Source organism: Schistocerca piceifrons, chromosome 6, assembly GCF_021461385.2.
Source record: "Schistocerca piceifrons isolate TAMUIC-IGC-003096 chromosome 6, iqSchPice1.1, whole genome shotgun sequence".
Lineage (NCBI taxonomy): Eukaryota > Metazoa > Arthropoda > Insecta > Orthoptera > Acrididae > Schistocerca > Schistocerca piceifrons.
The window spans coordinates 58,806,705-58,822,165 of NC_060143.1; positions in this window are offsets into that span (position 1 = coordinate 58,806,705).

A 15,461-nucleotide genomic window follows, 5' to 3' on the forward strand; every position below is an offset into this window, starting at 1 on the left:
ATGTTATTGTAATGAGTGCATTTCGTCAATATATATGAAGGTAAAAATTACAATGTTCTTTTATTAATTGTGTGTCTGAAATAATGCGTCACTACAGGTTCAGTCAACAAAGCATCTGGCTTGTGTTCTTGTATTAGAGTGAATTCTGGTTTTCTTGCGTAATTATAGTTTTTCTAAATTTCTTTTGTCACGTCAGCATAGTTGATATTTAAAAATTCTTGTCTTGTTGGAAAAGAACCGTGCCAGATGTGGACGTTGAGTCACACTCCCACATACAGAACAGTTACATTTGTGCTTGGATTTTGTAGGTTTTATAGTTGCTGGGGACTTAATTAATTAACTGTGTTTACAAAAATTTTCTTACATTGTTCTTTGCAGTCAGATAGCGTAATAATACTAGTCAGGGCCAACCGATTACGAGACTGCGTAATCGGACAGACATACTAAAACAAAAAATATTTTCAATCAATCTTTTATTTAAATAAGCCCCCTCGCACGTGGCGACCGCTGCTTCGGATTGTCCCTTGGAATTGTTCTGATTGTGAAACTAGTAGACTGTAGTATTGTTGTAGTAATTTTGAGTTTAGTGATTGTAGTCTGTATTGAGTGTGTAGATTTGGTAATTGGCATTCTTCTAATGGTATTTTTCAAAATTTAGTTTTTTTTGTTGTATTTTTATTGCCTTGTATACGCGTTTGACAATTTTGTGCAATTATTTCAATTGTTCGTTAATCGTGTTTGAAGGAAACATCTCGTGTGAATAGTATTGTTGGAGATAAAGAGTCATTGTGTGTAATTTTCGTACAGTGACGAATCTTTTGTATGTTTTGCAAATGATTACGCGATCGATGAAAAAGGCAAAAATGATGGATAGTGAGCATGACGAAATTGTTGACATGGCGAACTCGCCAACAGAGGAAAACAGTATGGTGGATAATGAGGTGGAAAACAGTGTAATAAGTCGGGAAGACAGTCCGGAACCATTTCAAAATTTTTCTCAATCGGAAAATTCACAGAATCTGAGATTAACGACAGAAGATTCTGAAATAGTATCGAACACAGATAGCCTTACAGCTGTGACGAAGGAAGTTAGTTTTGCGGGAGATGTTAGGGGCGAAAAGAATTCTGAACAATTTAATATGGAGCAGTTGATGAGTGTAATATTAAATTTTCAATCTGAATTAAAAACTGAGATGGGAACAATTAAAACACAGATGGGAACAATGGAAACACGGTTTGGATCTGAATTAAAAACAGAGATGGGAACTTTGCGATCTGAAATTAAAACTGATATAGGAACAATGGAAACACGGATGGGAACAATGGAAACTCGGATAGATTCACGAATAGGAACATGTTTCAAAAATATGAAAGATGAATTAAAGAAAGAAATCAGAGAAGAAGTGCAACCGATTTTGAATGCTCACAATAATAGATTAATTGCAGTAGAAATCAGACAAAGGGAACAGGATAGAGAACAGGAAGAAAGAGATCGCGTGATAGTACAGAATTTTTCAGAGTTAAATTTACAACGTGCAAAGGATAAGGAAGAAATATTTGAGAGAATCGAGGAATCCGTGCCAAATGACAGATTAAATAACCTAACACAACAATATGAACAGTTAACTACCAAATGTGTCAGTACTGAAACCCGAGTCGCGACACTTACGGAAGACGTAAATAAACAGAAAAAAAAATAGGTGACTTATCGGAAAGAGTTGAGGAAATTTCAGATAAACTGACAAATCTTAGTTTACATGGGGACAGAGACTCGGATGATACAGCTCCATTACCATTTGCAGAAACCGAAGAGTATCAGAACATAAATAAGCATGTTGAGAATCAGGGAAAATTTAATGAACGCGTGAAAAGGGAATTTGAGGCATTACGGAAGCAAGTCAAGCAGATCGAAGGCGAAATTGTAGGAAACGATAGCAGAAGAAATTTAGAATCACAGGTAGCAGAAGGGTTTGAAGAAAATAATTTGTTTCATTTACGGGACTTAATTAATTAACTGTGTTTTCGAAAATTTTCTTACATTGTTCTTTGCAGTCAGATAGCGTAATAATACTAGTCAGGGCCAACCGATTACGAGACTGCGTAATCGGACAGACATACTAAAACAAAAAATATTTTCAATCAATCTTATATTTAATTAAGCCCCCATGCAACTTCCAATACAAATAAGGAAATACAGACACAGCAAAATACACTCCTGGAAATTGAAATAAGAACACCGTGAATTCATTGTCCCAGGAAGGGGAAACTTTATTGACACATTCCTGGGGTCAGATACATCACATGATCACACTGACAGAACCACAGGCACATAGACACAGGCAACAGAGCATGCACAATGTCGGCACTAGTACAGTGTATATCCACCTTTCGCAGCAATGCAGGCTGCTATTCTCCCATGGAGACGATCGTAGAGATGCTGGATGTAGTCCTGTGGAACGGCTTGCCATGCCATTTCCACCTGGCGCCTCAGTTGGACCAGCGTTCGTGCTGGACGTGCAGACCGCGTGAGACGACGCTTCATCCAGTCCCAAACATGCTCAATGGGGGACAGATCCGGAGATCTTGCTGGCCAGGGTAGTTGACTTACACCTTCTAGAGCACGTTGGGTGGCACGGGATACATGCGGACGTGCATTAACCTGTTGGAACAGCAAGTTCCCTTGCCGGTCTAGGAATGGTAGAACGATGGGTTCGATGACGGTTTGGCTGTACCGTGCACTTTTCAGTGTCCCCTCGACGATCACCAGTGGTGTACGGCCAGTGTAGGAGATCGCTCCCCACACCATGATGCCGGGTGTTGGCCCTGTGTGCCTCGGTCGTATGCAGTCCTGATTGTGGCGCTCACCTGCACGGCGCCAAACACGCATACGACTATCATTGGCACCAAGGCAGAAGCGACTCTCATCGCTGAAGACGACACGTCTCCATTCGTCCCTCCATTCACGCCTGTCGCGACACCACTGGAGGCGGGCTGCACGATGTTGGGGCGTGAGCGGAAGACGGCCTAACGGTGTGCGGGACCGTAGCCCAGCTTCATGGAGACGGTTGCGAATGGTCCTCGCCGATACCCCAGGAGCAACAGTGTCCCTAATTTGCTGGGAAGTGGCGGTGCGGTCCCCTACGGCACTGCGTAGGATCCTACGGTATTGGCGTGCATCCGTGCGTCGCTGCGGTCCGGTCCCAGGTCGACGGGCACGTGCACCTTCCGCCGACCACTGGCGACAACATCGATGTACTGTGGAGACCTCACGCCCCACGTGTTGAGCAATTCGGCGGTACGTCCACCCGGCCTCCCGCATGCCCACTATACACCCTCGCTCAAAGTCCGTCAACTGCACATACGTCCACGCTGTCGCGGCATGCTACCAGTGTTAAAGACTGCGATGGAGCTCCGTATGCCACGGCAAACTGGCTGACACTGACGGCGGCGGTGCACAAATGCTGCGCAGCTAGCGCCATTCGACGACCAACACCGCGGTTCCTGGTGTGTCCGCTGTGCCGTGCGTGTGATCATTGCTTGTACAGCCCTCTCGCAGTGTCCGGAGCAAGTATGGTGGGTCTGACACACCGGTGTCAATGTGTTCTTTCTTCCATTTCCAGGAGTGTACATTCAGCTCCTTAGGCATTGAATCTTCTGGCCCTTTTCAAAACTAATAAGTTTGGTCCCTGTGCACATAACAAATAAATCAAATTATCTTACCTCTAAAGCAGCAACGGAGTAACACTATATATTCTGGTCTCTCATAAAAAATATGAATGCAGTGGGCAATTCTGGCCATAATACTCGAAATGCAATGAAATTCTTTTGGCTGATAAACGAGAATATTGAAGAAAACTCAACTTCTTTAAAAAATATATGACCTGGACTAGGAGGCGGTACTGATTACGGTGATTTACTAACACTCAGTTTTCTTAGCAAATTTATATTGCAAGTTAAGTTTGTCTTTTCAGAAACATCTCTCAAATTGAAGTTGCACGACTCACAATTGATTCACAAACAATGACATTTAAATAGCAATTATTATCTAAATTCATTAATCCTACATAAATGAAGATTATCATATTACACATAGCTCTATTAACAAATATTAAAAGAATTACGAAAATGAAACTTTTAACTAGTTCTTTTCTCAAAGCAGTTTACGTACATTCTGGGGTTACTCAATAATTGTAAATTATCAGCGAGCTCACCTATACTAACACGTTGGCAAAAACAGAAATCATAATTACTGAACATCTTCACCTTATTTCCCTGAAGACTTCTGCTTCCACGTTCAACAATATTGACATAACTCTAACTCTTGGTGGCTTCACACAGCATACCACGGAAACTGCCTACTCCATGGTCTTTCCCTCACAGACAGCTACCTACAACTGTGCGCCCAGCACTCTCTTACTCCAACAAAACAGTACAGTATATTTAGCTCTGTGGTCGCGCACAGTCAGCGATCCTCATCGTCGAGCCTATTAGAGACGTTCGTTGTTTATAGTACACTAGTTACATTTTAATTTATTGATATTCTTATGTTATTCTAGTGCCACATACAAATTTGCATGACTTCTGCTTGGAATTCTGTTCTCTCCTGTGTCAAAAAACAGAGGGGCAGAGTTAATACTACCTCACCCAACGGTTATTCATTTTCACTATTGTTAACTTCTGACGTCGTTGGTCTTTGGTTGTGTGGTGACGTTAGTGTTTACAGTATGTGTGACTGTGTGTATGGGTAGATGTGCTTCTGTTCCATAAACGCCCTGCATGCTGATGTTCTATATTCCTTTTCATCGAGGTTCTTTGATGCATCTGTGCCTTTAAATGACAAGGTATGCGCCTATCGAAATATCGTCGGTTGCCGAACACATCATCCGGCTGCGTTCCCCTAAGTTATTTGAACGGATTAACCATGTTTGATGAATAGATCATTTATACAGTTAGACGAAGCCCAAGACTTTTGTATCATAGTCCCATTAAATCCTTGATTTATTAACCATATGATAAGATCAAACGCTCATATCTAAAATTAGGTGTGATACTCTGACCTTTTAGTTGAATAACTGACGCGAAATAAAGTTATTCTTTGCATTTTTATGAGGGGCATAGCCAGATTTCAATCATGATACATGAGCCAGTAAATAAATTAAGACAAGAGAAACAATTACTGTAATTGAAGTAACAGTTTGTTTCATTGCGGGGCTGCAAGACATATGTTTCACGTCGCAACACCTGTGTGTGTTACTGCAATAAACGGACCGTTTATGCGCTTCCCCTTCACAGGATTAATACAAATCATTAACAGTAAGAACCTATTACGAGTGTGTCCCTGCCAGAATATATTTTTATCGTAAGAATAATCTTTAAATATCAACAAGCATTACAGCAACCATTGGCACACACACTATTGACAGACTGGAACGGGACTTGGCTGAAATTTTATAAAAAATCATGTTGCCAAATGTCAAATACACTTCCTAGACGTAAGCTATTGGAAGTCCGCAACAAGAAACTAGTTACATAATATCAGTATAACAGCGAACACTTTCTGCAGGAAGCAACAGTTACAGGAGACTCTAGCACATAAAACGGAAATGAGCGTATGCAATCGTTGGCCGGCAGACCCCATCCGGAGAACTTCGGCCGCCGAGCGCAAGTGTGACACTATGTGATCAAAAGTATCCGGACACCCTTAAAAACATACGTTTTTCATATTAGGTGCACTGTGCTGCTACCTACTGCCAGGTACTCCTATATCAGCGACCTTTGTAGTCATTAACATCGTGAGTGTGCAGAATGGGGCGCTCCGCGGAACTCACGGACTTCGAACGTGGCCAGGTGATTGGGTGTCACTTGTGTCATACGTCTGTACGCGAGATTTCCACGATACTAAACATGCCTAGGTCCACTGTTTCCGATTTGATAGTGAAGTGGAAACGTGAAGGGATATGTACAGCACAAAAGAGTACAGGCCGACCTCGTCTGTTGACTGACAACAGACCGCCGACAGTTGAAGAGGGTCGTAATGTGTAATAGGCAGACATCTATCCAGAACATTACACCGGAATTCCAAACTGCATCAGGATCCACTGCAAGTACTATGACATTTACGCAGGAGGAGAGAAAACTTGGATTTCATGATCGAGCGGCTGCTCATTAGCCACACATCAAGCCGGTAAATGCTAAACGACGCCTCGCTTGGTGGAAGGAGCGTAAACATTGGACGAATGAACAGTGGAAAAACGTTGTGTGGAGTGACGAATCACGGTACACAATGTGCCGATCCTATGCGATGGTGTGGGTGTGGAGAATGCCCGGTGAACGTCATCCGTCAGCGTGTGTGGTGCCAACAGTAAAATTCGGAGGCGGTGGTGTTACGGTGTGGTGGTGGCTTTCATGGAGGAGGCATGCACCACTCGTTGTTTTGCGTGGCACTATCACAGCACAGGCCTACATTGATGTTTTTCGTACCTTCTTGCTTCCCACTGTTGAGAGAAATTCGGGGATGGCGATTCACCTGTTCGTAATGAACGGCCTGTGGCGGGATGGTTTCATGACAATAACATTCCTGTAATGGACTGGCCTGCACACAGTCCTGACCTGAATCATACAGAACACTGTTGGGATGTTTTGGAACGCCGACTTCGTGCCAGGGCTCACTGACCGACATCGATACCTCTCCTCAGTGCAGCATTCCGTGAAGAATGGGCTGCCATTCCCCAAGAAACCTTCCAATACCTGATTGAACGTATGCCTGCGAGAGTGGAAGCCGTCATCAAGGCTAAGGGTGGGCCAACATCACACTGAATTCCAGCTTTACCGATGGAGAGCGTCACGAACTTTTAAGTCATTTTCAGACAGGTGTCCGGATACTTTTGATCACATAGTGTATTTTAGTCGACGCCACATTGGGCCACTTGCGTGCCGGTGATGAGGATGAAATGATGACGAAGAGAACACAACATCCAGTCGACGACCGGAGAAAATACCCAACCCGGCCGGGAATCGAACTCGGGCCCGCTGCACGGGAGACAAACACGTAATCAACCAGCTAAGGCTGCGATCTCTAGACATAAATTCATTTACTCTGACCAGAAATGCTATTTGGTCACGGGTGAGAAAGAAACTTAATTACCAGATCGAGCACCACGGCTGCAATCCTTCAGATGGACTTCGCTTGGTCCCGAGAACCCTACACCGGCCATACACTCGATATGTGGCTAAATTTCGCTCACTCTGCCCCTCCGGTTGTATTATGCATTCACTCACCCGCAGCAGCAACACCGGATCAAGCAGCAAAGGTGCAAAACGTTTTCAATAATCTCTCACTGTTTGCGTTAAGAGCACAAGCGATGTGGAATACGACGAGGAACAACCTCTCTCCTGGTGTGCTAATGCCATTTTTGCACAAGGAACAATATTTTAACGTCTAAGAATGCTTATGAGAAATTTATTTTCAGGGATTAAGACATTTAACTTCAAAGAATGAACAATCATTTAGTTTTTAACACAGAAGAAATTTTTTGTGAATGCTTTCAAGATGGAAGGACTTTTAGTTTTCTAGAGAAAAAGCCATAGTGGGTAAACAGAGCCTACGCGAATGAAAGCAAAGATTTGGCGAGCGTACGGATGGGCCGAAGAGATGAGCTAAACCCCGAAAATAAAATTTATAGAAAAGCTGTTTGCGATAAACCACAAACCTGTTTTCGAGTCCCGACAGATAACAAATTTTCGAGAATGAGATTTTCACTCTGCAGCGGCGTGTGCGCTGATATGACACTTCCTGGCAGATTAAAACTCTCGCAGGAGAGCTTCTGTAAAGTTTGGAAGGTAGGAGACGAGGTACTGGCGTAAGTAAAGCCGTGAGGACGGGGCGTGAATCATGCTTGGGTAGCTCAGACGATACAGCACTTGCCCGCAAAAGGCAAAGGTCCCCAGTTGAGTCTTGGTCTGGCACACAGTTTTAATTTGCCAGGAAGTTTCATATCAGAGCACACTCCGCTGCAGAGTGAAAATCTCATTCTGGAAACATCCCCCAGGCTGTGGCTAAGCCATGTCTCCGCAATATCCTTTCTTTCAGGAGTGCTAGTCCTGCAAGTTTTGCAGGAGAGCTTCTGTAAAGTTTGGATGGTAGGAGACGAGGTACTGACGGAAGTAAAGCTATGAGGACGGGGCGTGAGTCGAGCTTGGGTAGCTCAGATGGTAGAGCACTTGCCCGCGAAAGGCAAAGGTCCCGAATTCGAGTCTCGGTCCGGCACACAACAAAGTTTCAGTCACCATTGCAATTCACTGTACTGAAATCATCGGCGGGTGGCCCCCGTGGCAGTATGGCGGACTTATAGCGTACTGCACCTCCAGACGAAGCCTCGCTAAGATCTGCAGCAAGATGCAACGACAACACACGGAACGTCTTTCAATCTACATTTTTTAAGATTATGACTGGAACTAAGCCTCTGGAGTAGCAGTATTTTGTGCGTGGAGAGCGAGAACGTTTCGGGAGACTTGTGCTGTTTTTCAAGTCATAAATCACGTTATACCTATTGTAAATGAGAAAATATTCCCAACTAATACTTTTTGTGACTTGTCAATGGTATTTTTGATTGTGAAGTTTTCGATAGTTCCCTACAGAAACGCAAATGTAACGGTTTAAGAGCTCTTATTGACAGGTGGTTTTCAGCCCATAAAACTAAGAGGATGTAGCATGTCGCACTAAGGAATCCAGGGAGTGCATACAAAGAAACAGCGGCTTGAGAATGGGGAACTGCAACTACAGTTGTACATTATCACTACAGGTGTACCACGGTGTCTGATTTTGGATCTGCTCTTCTTCTTGTTACATATAAGAGCGACCAGAAAGTTTCCATTCGTAATCTGTACCGTCCAGAATAGGTTTTCCTGTGAGGCTAAATCGTCGTGAGCGTCGAGGCAATAATCCCACCAACGCACCAGGTTGAACATACGCGTTTGGTGAGACACCGTGTGCTACTGCGTGAACAAGTTCGTCGCTGTCTGCTGCACATCTTCGTCCGACAGGAAGGCCTTTTTAGGGGACCGAAGGCGTGATAATCGCATGGGAAGAGATGAGGACTATAGGGCGTGAGCTCGAGTGTGTCCCACTTGTGTTGCCGTAACTTCTGCCTTACGACATTTGCGATGATGGGGACGTGCGTTGTATCGAATCGCGACCAGCACGGAATATCGAGCATCTTTCCAAGACGGTGGTTTCCGACAGACATGCTGCCACATATATGTTCTTCATTCTCCGATAAGTGTCTATCGGCGTTTGTCCTTCGGCAGCCAAGGAAAGAATAACACCACATTGGTCCTCTTACGACGCATTTGATAACAACATCGTCATAGTTATGTTTCCGCATTTACCGTACGCACGTTGGAAAGACACGAATGCCACCCTAATCCATTGCCTACACGTCGTTGCTTATATACGCGCATCGGAGTCGCGCTATGTTGCATATACGCTGCAGCAACGCCTTCAAACGGAAACTTTTTGATCGCCCGTTATCTAAATGATCTGTCATCATGTACCTCTCATTACTGGCAACGCATATCTTATAATCAAGCCTAATGCAGAAATCTTAAAAATGATGAGGTTCCATACTCCGAGGAGCGTAAGGGACGATGCGGGAGGGCCGCACCGCCTACTAGGCAAGGTCTTAGCGGAGATGGTTTGCCATGGCCTTCCTCCGACCGTAATGCGGACGGGTGATGATAATGAAGACGACACAACAACACCAAGTCATCTCGAAGCAGGTAAAGTCCCTGAGCTCGGCGGGAATCGAACCCGGGACCCCGTGCGCGGGAAGCGAGAACGCTACCACAAGACCACGAGCTGTGGACATCTTAAAAATAGAAAATATAAATAACATTATATTAAAAATTAACAGTTGATGCTCTACAAATTATGCCATTTTTCTCATGATAATACAATACATATTATTCACTAGCGGATGAGGCCTTACCATATCATTAGAAATAATGTATGATAATAAGTCGGGAAATGAAACAGAATATGCAAATCTGTGAGGTGTTCATATCGACAAGACTGTAAAATGTATGTTACATATTGTAGATAATTTTAACCGTTTAAGCTCTGAACTCTTTCAGTACGGATAATATCAGATTTTGGTGATGAGAATGTCAAAAAGATGATTCACTTTTCATTATCTCCATTCACTAACGTGTTACGCCAAACTACTCTGGGGTAACTCAAAACTGAGAAAAATGTGTTACTTGCACAGGAGCTAAGAATAGTTGGTTCCGTCCTCTCTAGAACGTCTTGTAGACAACACGTGAAACGTCCCCTTAGAAAAATTATGCATGGCTGTGCTTAAACTGACACACAATATTTTTTTTAGCGCAACGCAACCTGAATTTCAGTAATCCCTACAAGAGAATGGCCCTGACTAAATTAACCTATACGTTTCACAAATTACTTACCTCACAAAAATCTTCGTTACTCGAACTACTGCAATACAGCGAGCGCCATTACTGCCAGCTAAATAAAAGATTCAAACTACGGAAGGCACTAACTACTGATAGGCATAGTTGGCAAATGAAAGATTTTAACAGAGAACAAACAATGTATTTACCTTAATAGTCATAATATATATGGCAGTTCATGGCATCTGTTCTTACAAATGTACTGTTACTGATGGACACACCTCCAGATTATCCATTCTCAAAAATCCGCCATCTCACTTCCCCACATCCACCACTGCTGGCGGCTCGCCTCCAACTGCGCAACACTACGCACTGTCAACATCCAGCTGCCCAACATTGCAATGGCAGACAACAATGCAAACTAGCCACAGACTGCACACAGCACAGCCAGTGATTTTCACACAGAGCGCTACGTGGAGTTACCAATAAGAAAACCTAAATAGCCTACTTACATAGCCCCCATGCTCCCCACAAAAAATTTTACATATTGTTTTGGGCACTGGCCAATACATATTTGTTAAAAAAATTTTCGCAGTTACAATAACAAAGAAATTATATGCACACACTTATAGATGCAATGCTGGTCAAAAGCTAAAATTTTCTCACAGTCCATAAAGACAGTCCTGACCGTTCATCACAGTAAAATTGCAGTGTTTTTCTCAAAGTCTGAGCAGTAAAAGAAAATGCACACGGAAGTAGTGGATTTCCATGCAGTCTTGAAGAAGTAGTGTTGTCCTTCCAACGGAAAGACAGTGCTGACTCTTGACATGCAGACAGGTAATGGGCCACAACAGAGCAAACCCACCACAGAGTCAGTCGAAGTTTTGAAGAATATTGGTAGGTAGGTCATCACAGAACAGACCACTGTAGTCTTGTTAGAGATTACGGTACTGGTTGGCCACCAGAGGTGCAGACCCACTGCAGTCCTCGTAGAAATAATGGTGTTGGTGAGTCATCAAAGGTGTAGACCCACTGTAGTCCTTGTAGAGATGGGTAGCAGCCATCTGTTGCGACTGTGCAGGTGCACAATCACCATTGAAGAGTCTTGTGGACAATATAGAAAATCCATGATCCACGACTTGTGCACTCACAAATTTTTTTGTTTGAAATGTCCTTAGAACCAGCAATTCTGTTATCCAGTCCCTTGCTGAATTATTAACACACGTGCAAACACTAACAGTCTCAACTTTTCACATATTGCGCATATAGTATGACCAACAGAAACGTGTGCAGTGAAATGTAACTTACAAGTTACTTAATTTGATGAACTGGTGACAATTACAATTTTATAACATAAGAATACAAATACAAAGGTACAAAATACATCATTAAAGAACATAAGAACACAGATAACATTTGTAGTAAAACAGGCTTTACAAAAGAATAGAAATAAACATGTACATCAGTGTTACAAGAATTATGACATAAGTATGTACATAAAAGATCACAATAACTTTTGAAACATAAACTTCACACATAAGCATTAAAACAAAACAGAATAAATAATGTCTAAACATCTTTACAAAGTAATTAACATATTATCAGAAAAAATTCTACAATGTATATCTTATTAGCTAAACACATAAAGACAGGAAAAAGACAAATACACAAGGGTACATAAACACATAGCAGAATAACACAGGAGGAAAGGACAGGGTTTGATTTCAGTGTAACATTTGGTACTGCAGTCCAACCCAAAACTTCATTCCATATATCTTTCCTCTTATTTCAACATTTGTTTGCACAAAAAAAAAATCCTATCCAAGCATGCTTTCTCTATTTATATGTTCACATTTTTCTTACCTCATTATTTATTGTCCATTATCTTACCTCATCATTTATTTCCAAGAAAATCCTACCTATACCTGCTTTCTGTACTTTTTTCGTATAACTTCTCAATGCATTTCTTCCAATTCATCGGAACTCATTCTCTTATATAGTCTACCCCGTCTTAAGGGGCTCCGGAACGCCCTATACTTGCAATGTTAAAATAATGCTTATAAATTACATCTTTGCTCACAAAGTATTTGAGGTAGGAAGTTGAACTTTTTACAGATTATTTATTGGAATATGGGCTACAACTTAACACAGGGATTTTACAAAATTTTAGTTCAGTTATTAAAGATGATTTTTTTTCAATTGTAATGAAAATTCACATTTTTTTGCAATTTTTTATTTATATATTCAAAAATATACAGTTTTTTGGAAAAAAGGCTGTGTTAAATTATGCAGAAGGTACTGTGTAACATTTACTGAAAGTTTGAAACAAATATGTTTGGAAGATCCTTAGAAAACATGTAATTAGTATGAGAAAATAAAAGTTTTGGGAATCGAGCGACAAAGATTGGATTAACTTTTTAGTGCATTCCAGGTCCATAGGATGGATTATCTTCATCCTTTGCAAACTACTCCTCCAGCTTCCTCTTGTTCCTCCTCCTGTTTACTCTTGCTTGTATTTCTAGACTCTTTACAGCCCTGTCTGCAGCTCGAAGGCGTTCCTTGTCTAAAGCAAGCATCGCTCGTACCATGTTAGAACCTATCTTCATTCCCATATTTCTAAATACCTTGCACCTTACAATGTTGCCATCATTGAAAGACGCAACAGCATCATACACACCAAAGTGAAGTGTTTCTATTCCAACAAATACAGTCTTGGGGATTCTCGACCATATAACACTATTTACACTTTCATTGGGGTTTTGAGTTTTTCCGTGAATACACTTTTTCAACAGTTCAGGTGCTGCTAAGTCTCTGAAAATAGGTTTTATCATCTCCATTATTGCATGAGGCAGACTATGCTTATGAGTGTACACTTCACCAGTTAGCAATCCTTTGTTATATTTACACCAACTGTCTTCTTCTTTGGGACACAAGCTACGTTGGGGATTTTCATCGGTTGAAGAAGTATGAAAAAAAGAAGAGCCCAAACAGCCTTCTTCATTTCGTCGACACTTTGTGTATTTTGCCTAATAGCCATTCCATAATAGTTCTGTATTTTGTCAATTACACCGTCAGTTAACCTTCCCTTCCCATCCAACCCTTTACCATCACTAAGTTTTGGTTTTTTGTACGAAGCTTTCAGTCGCCGAAGTCTTGTTCCCATTCGCTTCTGTACGTGTCCAATACACTCAAATTTCTGCACTACAACATCATCACCATAGGGCTTCAGTCCTTGAACATGTTTGAAACTTTTAGAATCACCGTCACCAAGTAATTAACATATCGCACTTTATCACACGCCTCAGAACGCTGGAATATACTGGAAACACCAGCCACTTCCATTCCTCCACTACTGCCACTATAGTTAGCTTTGCAATTATTTTCATGTGTACCTTTATATTTTTGTGGACATCTACAATACTTTGATATTACTGCTACATCTAAAACTTTCCCTGTATAAATACTGGTGGCAGATACTACACCATGAAGAGATGTGTGTCCCCGTTTATGCCAGGTACCATCGAACGCTGCAGTCAAATCTCTGTTACCATTATTTTCCATTACTGCCTCTTCCACAGCGTTCTTCATAGATTCTATACAGACATCTTCTACTTTAGACCCTATTAATTTATTATAGGTCGTAAACTTGGTTGGGGGATTTGGAAGATTCATGATGCCACAGAAAATTACACCTTACCAACTGAACGCAAGGAATAAACAAATCTAATGTTGTGTTCATAGATTTTGCTACCATTTTCTTCAGTTGCAGTTACTGCAACACTGTTCCAAAAGGTGGTCATGTATGAACACTTATCACATTTCAGTTGTATTTCACTAGCAAGTCCTACGTGCTTTATTATGGAGAGTTCCAGACCAACTTCACTACAATTAATACATTTCACACAGTTTGAAAAAATTCCTTTGAGAACCGACATATCAAATATTTCATTCACATCCGATTCGCCCATAAAACATTCATAGTTTTCACTCATTGAACGAAGCTTCTTCTGTGAAGTATTTTCTTTCCCACTTTGACTGCTATGGGCAGGTGTACTTGAGAGGTTAGGTTCACTCACTTGGTTATCGTCTTTATTGTTTACAGTAATAACACATGCCTTTGGCTTTCTAACAATTCTCCTTTTCTTAAAAGCCTTCAGAGGATTTCTAATAACTTTACTTTTACTCATTATTATACTTCAACAAAACAGAGACTCAAGAAACAGAATTAATTACGAATATTTTCGAGATAACGACAGAGTAAATAAACATGAAACAATCGACAATCACACCAGCGATATATATTGAACCATCACAGGTTAGCCACAACACATACCTTATCTCACATCACTAAAATGTACCTGATGAACACGGACGTTAATAATAACACCATTTGACAGCAGTTTAATAACGCCACAGTGGGTCACGCCCATGTAGAACACATTTCAAAAAAAATTAAAAATAGTTGTAGTCTTCGGAATTGAATAAATTATATATCTATTAAAAGGTAATAGTCTGCAGATTCAGAAAACGCAAAAAAGTAAAAATTGAACTTTTCATGATTTTGAGTCTTTCCGGAGCCCCTTAAGCTAACTTAAATCTACTGAGCTCAGATATATATACCAAGGGACGAGGCAATGCAGCAGCACATAACAAATTAACACAAACAGCAATGACAAAAAAATGCAAATTGGCAAAGCAAGCAGCAATATATATATATATAAGTTAGCAAAGCAAATGCAATATTACAACTAATATAAGGCAATGTGCAGCAACAAGAAAAATAAATCAGTAGTAAAACTGGCTTAACAGAGTAATACAAAGTGAAATTCAGTAGAACTATGCCTGGCAAACAGCAGCAGCAAATGCAGTAACTTATATCTAAACATGACAAAGCTCAAGCAGAAAAAATATTACAGTAAAAATGTGGATGTTAAATACCTATGTCACATCTTAACACCAGAGTGATGCATCTCGAGAACTTACTCTAGCAGACAAGTTACCAAATTGTAAAAAAATTATTTATGCATTTCCTGTAAAGGGAAATGTCTATTTAT